The 7,006-nt window shown below is 32.7% G+C and overlaps 1 long non-coding RNA gene across 1 annotated transcript; it reads left to right on the top strand.

The window, feature by feature from the left end:
- Nucleotides 1–5,821: 5,821 nt before the first annotated feature.
- LOC124364385 lies at nt 5,822–6,660 on the top strand. Its single transcript, XR_006922600.1, has 2 exons — nt 5,822–5,918; nt 6,333–6,660. It is a non-coding gene; the product is annotated as an uncharacterized LOC124364385 (long non-coding RNA).
- Nucleotides 6,661–7,006: the final 346 nt, after the last annotated feature.

Raw genomic sequence — 7,006 nt, forward strand, 5'->3', positions numbered from 1 at the left:
ACAACACAAGGGGTGCTGAACGATATCACCTACCGACCCACCACATGTCACTGTACGAGAGAAAACCAACCTACATTGGAAGAAAACTGCACAACCACCTACCACCGGAGATAAGGAAACTTCAAGGCAAGAACTTCCATTCTAAGAAAATGGCTTGAAGATCACCCATTCTACTCATTGGAGGAATTCTTTGAACTCAACTAAAACTTTTATGTATATTATGCACTGTAAAAAGATATTTTGACGCCCTTACAATTCTCCAAAGAATTTGTAAATAAAGATTGTATTGTATTGTACCTAGTTAATTTCAGTTTTGTAAAAGTGTAAATATTTGGCCTATGGCAAAAAATACATTATAATATGAACCGCTACATGTAACAGACAGCTTTTTTTGTCAGTGCACACAGGAAAAGCAACTTGCTGCGTTTGAATAAGAATAAGAATAAGAATTCGTTTATTGTCATAGAGCTTAACACAAGCATCGACACAAGTCATGTATAAAATTATAAAAATTAGCATAAGTCCAGACAAGGAAAAATTCAGTACCCAAAATATGAAGTTGCCAAAACAGTCACGCAACAATTTAAATTATTTTAAAATATAAATAAATAAATAACAAATTAAAACAGGTATGTAACAAATAAACAAATAACAAATAACAACAACAACAAGTAAAACACAGCCTCAGAAATTACAACAACAGAATTATATAACATTGATAAATTTTTTAATATAGTTTGTATAAATAAAAAAACCATGACATTAACATTTAAAATCTAATCATTAAAACTAAAACACTATGTCTAGAAACTAACAGTTCCTACAGTCAAAAAATTCTTTCAATGAATAAAATGGATTGACTAAAAAGCCAGGAATACAATTTTTGTTTAAATTCATTAAAACTATATTTCAAGATAAGTGGGTCTTAAAACAGTTGTATACTTTCAAAGCAACAACTGTGTGGACTATTAATAGTTTTGTTTAGTCTATAAAATTCTATGGATACACTTTCTTTATTTCTGGTGTTATACATATGTCTGTCTCTGTATGTCTTCAGAGGTTCAGGATGTTTGAGTATGTAGAGCACAATATCAAATATATATAAGTTAAATATTGTTTTGAATTTTATTTGCAATAAAAATTGGTTTACAGTGAGCTAATGGTTGACAACGTGCAATAATTCTAATGGCTTTTTTTTGTATAGTAAAAATTTCTGATATCCTACTGCAGTTTCCCCCATAGAATAAGGCCATATCTGAGCACTGATTGAAAGAAAGCAAAATATGCCGTTCTGAGGTAATCAGTGTGCACACAACACGTGAGACGTCTTAAGAGGTAAACAATCCTGGAGAGCTTAGCTGATAGGTGATCAATGTGGGATCCCCATGTTAAATGATCATCCACACAAACACCCAACAACTTCACATTATCCAACAATTCAATATCAGAATAAATATTGTAATTTACCTGTCTGAGGCTAAAAACTATATGCTGTGTCTTGTTTTCATTCAACAAAAATCCATTGGAGTTAAACCACAATGATGCTTGTTGAATGGATTCCATTGAAATTTGTTTCAATTCATTCAGATCATTACTACTACTTAAAATGGTTGTGTCGTCTGCATATAATATAGTTTTAGAATTGACTGAGAAAGGTAAGTCATTGATAGCTACCAAAAAACAAAAGTGGTCCGAGAACAGAGCCCTGAGGAACTCCATACTCAACCAAGAGCTCTCCTGACCACCTTCCCTCGGCAAATACTTTCTGTCTACGATTACTTAAGTATGATTCAAAAAAAACTAACAACATTCTCACTTTTAAACCATAATATTTCAATTTCATAAGGATGTCACTGTGATTTACACAATCAAACGCCCTGCTCAAGTCACAGAGAGTGGCCTGAGCAAAGTCTTTGTTTTCAAAAAGCATTTAGCACAAAATTTAACAAGGCTGTCTATTGCATCAAAGGTGCTTTTTCCTGACCTAAAGCAAATTGTGACATACTCAAGAAGCCATTACTTTCCAAAAAAATGCTTAATTTGATCGTATACCAAATTTAAATAATTTTGATAGTATTGGTATAACAGATACTGGGCAGGTAACTATTTGGCTCATTCTTGGGGGCCCCTTCTTATAAATAGGACAAATACGAGCTATTTTAAGTTTATTTGGGAAAACTCCCTCAAGTAGGCAGAGGTTCAAACAGTATGAAAAAGGTTCGGCTCTAAAGTTGTTATCACCTGTTTTATAAGAAAATTTGACATATCATATATATCACAGCTATTGGAGTTACTCAGACGCTTGGCAGCATTTATTATGTCATTGGGAGATATATGTTTCCAAGTAAATGAGAAAGATGGAATTAAATGTTTCGACGAGAACAAGATCTTGAGTACTCGGAGCATGTTTTGACATATTTATTTTTTGTTTAATATTTTTCACGGAATTTATAAAGAAATCATTAAAGTCATCAGGAGGTATACCACTTGTTACTTTACTACCATTTTCTATGTTATTATTTATTATTCTCCATGCTGCCTTACACTTATTATTACTGGACTCTATAAGTTCAGAATTGTACAACATCTTGGCATCTACTATTGCTTGTCTATATTCTCTTTGTAAGGTCTTAATATGTTGCTGAAGCTCATTGCTGGTAGTATCTCCATTCAGTGACTTTAAAAAGAAAAGTCTATCCCTCATGGAAGATAATTCATTATTGAACCACTTATTTTTTATCTGTGCATAATTTTTTTCTAAAACTTAACCATTTTAATTTTTTGTAGAAATTTGATATTATTAACTAAAATAGAAAATATTACTTCAAATACTAACTCTGCATTGTATTTACCTGACATACAATGAGTGATCAGCTCAGCCAATCATATGAAGCCAATCTAATGGCTTAATTCATTGATTGCAGTTTTTGGAAAAGAGACTGTTTTATAGTTGGAGTCAAATTTTAACAGCTACAGTGTCCCTGATATTTGTCATAAATTTTATTTGTCAGATTAATTAAAATTGCATCATGGTCTGAGAAAATAAAAAGGAACTACATTACACGACAAAACATATTTTCTATGACAGTTAAAAAAAAACATTATCTAAGCAGTTATGACCTCGTGTAGAGTTTGTTGTTCAAGTGATAAAAATTATGTTGTCGAAGGATGTTGAGCATACCTTTGACAGATTTTTTATTTTGTATTTACATCAAAATTAATATTTATGTCCCCCACCGACTATGACAGTATAGTTTGGCCACTTAGATGTATAAGAAAGCAAATTTTCCAGGGTTTCAAGAAAAATATTGTAATCGCCTGCTGTGGAGTGGTATAAAGATATTATTAAAACTTTCAATTCATCTATAAAAACTGCACAACATTCAAAATGAAATTCTATGCAGAAACTATTCACATCACATGGTCTTGACTGAACCTGATCATTTACAAAGATTCAGGCAACCACCTCTACTATGAGAATTCCGGCAATAGGAGCTGAGATGCAACTAAATCCACTTGGGAAGGAAGATGGCAATTCAGCAGGGTTAAGCCAATGCTCTGATAAACAAATGAAAATTAAATTTGAAACATTAGTTAAAGAGGTCTCTAACAGTAATGTTTTGTTTCTGAGCCCTTGAACATTCAAAAACATCCCAAAATAATTGTTAATATGGTTATTATGATTCTTATTTGCTTCACATGATGATAGGACTATTGCTATTAACTAAGGCTTTGTTACATGGTGTTTGTTTTTTCCTTAAAAAATAACTATTTTCAGCCTGAGGCTCTCTTTGTAACATGATTGCACTCATTCACTAATTTTTGCATCAAAATAATTTTGTCAGTGTTTGGTGTATTAAAAGCCCCTGTACTGGTGAAGAAATACTATTATATTCACAAGAGTTGAGGACAGCAAAGATGTTTCAGGACTTTCCTCCGGAGGGAGACAGGCAGAGTATCCTCGTAGAGGTGTCTGTTGGTTTTGAATCTGAGAGTTGGACATTTGGTTCCGACTGGGACGACTGCTGTAATTCTTCCAAAACTATTCTCTCTAGAAGTGGGGCCTGGTAGTCTGCCTTGGGAAGAGTGTAATCCTGCCACTGCCACAGCTGTTCACAGTTGAAGGGGAACTGGTGGTATTCTCCTGTGGGGTTATCTTCAAAGTTCATTTGACTGATCTCAGTCACAGATGGGCTTTTTATGTGACCTGGTGGGGGTGTCTGCTGGCCACTCTCACTACTATCCAAAGCCGGGGGATCCACAGATGTTCCTGAAGGAACATTTGATGTTAGGGAACCAATAGCCTGGACTATTGTTCTGGCGAGTAATCTTTTCCCCATGTTGTTTAGGTGCATTCCATGTCGAGTAAAATGCTGTTTTCTAAGCTGAGTATTGTCAGTAACACCAAAACTGTTCATTTCTTTAAGTTTCTTGTTTTGAAATTGCTATCTGTTTATTAATGATATGTGTCCTTCCTAGGTCGTATCTTGGAAACATTGGAACAACAATAAATTTGGTGTGGTTATTTTTCTGACAAAATGTACGAATCTGCTTAGGAAATAACCTGGGCAGCTCGACGATTTATGTAGGCAACTCGGTTCATATCATTTGCCCCCTCCGATTATAACAGCCACATCCTTGTCAGTCAGGTCTGCACAGATGTCAGTAGCATTCTTCATGATGTAGGTAATTGGAGCTCCAGGACAGACATTAACAAACACCTCAGATTTTGGAACCAGTGGTTTGTAAAATTTCATAGAGATCTCTGCCATGACTATCAGAAAAAAATGAACTTTCCTCATATAAAATTCTCACTCTTATTTTCCTGTTGTTTTTGCAACAAATTAGTTTTATGCAAATTAGTATGTACGGTGCTAGTTTTAGTGACAGTATTTTTTAATTTGTTTTTAGCATCATTTTTGTTTCTGAATCTACTTCTTAATATGTTGACTTTTGTATGGTTTATACATTCTTCAGATTTCTTTGGTTGATAGAATTTCATATTATTGTTTAAGTGTAAAAATGGTATATGGAAGATTTGGCACTCACTTAATGACTTGAAATTCATGTATTTACCTTTTCTGACAACTTCCACAGAAACTACTCTTGACTTTTCAGGCAGGTCTCTTTTCGAGAACCAGAGAAGAATGATTTTAAATCTTCCTCAAGCAGTTTTGTGATTTCAATCAGTTTCTATGATCCAGCATTAGTTCAGTATAGATGTTCAAAGGTTTTGATATTTAGTTCGTTTTTTTTTATTTTGTTCCAAAAGGGCCTCTAGTTTATTTTCTTTTCTAGTATTATCTAATTTTTCTATATCTCAATTTTTGATATTTTTTCCTTTTCATTCTGCCAGATTTTTTCTCTGGAGTCCAGTTTAAATAAATCAACTTCTTCCTGTAATTTCCACAATTGTGTATCTTTTTTGTGCACTTATTCTTCCAGTTGTATGAGAATGTCCTCTTTTTCTAGATTCAGCAATGACAGGGTTTCTTGAAGTGATTTATTTTCAATAACACTTCTGTCAAAGTTTTGAAGCATGTCTGTTATTTATTTGAAATACATTTACTAAAAAACAATGGATTCACATTCTTCCGTTATTTATTTTGTTTAAATTCACTATAGAAGACGACTTCAAAGTTTTCTACTTCCTCAGAAGCTATTGTTTGTTTCAAAATGAATCCATTCTGAAGTTCAAATAATTAAGTTTCCAAATATATAAATTTTTTAATTCAAATAAATATATAACATATATATATATATATATATATATATATATATATATATTTTTTTTTTTTTTTTTTTTTTTTCAAGGGCTAGGGAATCCCACTGAGATGTCCCAAACTCCATAAAAACAGCATCAAACAATAACTTTTCTTTATACCTGGGCTCATTTTTCAAGACATCTTGTTTTAAAGGTATGGCATATGCATCCAATGCTCTCACAATTTTTTTAATATGTAGTGTTTTTATAAATAAGCTTTAAAACGAAAAAAGTTAACATATTTTTGTTCGATGAGCAACAATTCTAAGAAAACTAAAATAGACTTGAATACATATAAAACATGACTTTGATGTTCAAGTATAAAACAAATTTATTTGAATGTGAATGGATCATAACTTCATTGAAAACATATAAATAACAACATTAAAAAAGAAACTTTCAGAACTCTATATAGTAATGATTGTAATAAAACCTGAATCATGATGGCCAACAACAGTAAAGGCAGCTTTCAAACAAATGATATACATTTTCATTGCATTTCCATTTCACCAACATATAGCCAGATTGTTGTTTTAATAATTAACCCATACATCATTGTTTGTTTCAGAGGATCTCTTCTGCAGTAACTGTCAGCCTCCATTGGCAGTTGCTTGTTCTATCACCAGGATCCCTTGGAGCCTTCTGCTAAATCTGTCAGCTTGGACATGTGCAGGCAAGCTGAATACAACAGGAAAGAACAAATAAAACTATAACTTTTTGGTCTTTTAAAGGACAGGTTGTCAGGGTGGTGAACAGTTCATGCTACACAGCTCACATGATTGTCAAACGGCATCTGACAGCAGCATCGATTCTGTGCCATATTCATAATAAGTTCAATGCCACAAGTTATAACATTGTAATTTTTTTCAAACATGTTGATTAAAGTCTCAACCATACTTTTGGATTTTTGTTTCCACAAGTGACTATGTTAATTTTATCTAAATTTGGAAAAAAAAATCACAGTTTGCCTCAGGACAATGAACGTTTGTTTGGAAAATCCCAAAATTCAACTGATACCCACAAAAACACAGTTTTTATTCAAACCACCATTTAAGAGGACAGTCCATTGTTTTCTGACTAAAGTCCCAATCGCTTCATTCTGCACTTACAATCTCATTATTACAAAAGTTTCTAAAGGTATTGAATAAAAAGAAAATCTTAATAGATTTTTATAATTTGATGATGGAATGATTGTGAAGGATACAGGATTTTCCTGACATTCGCCATTGTTCAGTGGTAAAA

This window comes from Homalodisca vitripennis, chromosome 6, assembly GCF_021130785.1.
Source record: "Homalodisca vitripennis isolate AUS2020 chromosome 6, UT_GWSS_2.1, whole genome shotgun sequence".
Taxonomy (NCBI): domain Eukaryota; kingdom Metazoa; phylum Arthropoda; class Insecta; order Hemiptera; family Cicadellidae; genus Homalodisca; species Homalodisca vitripennis.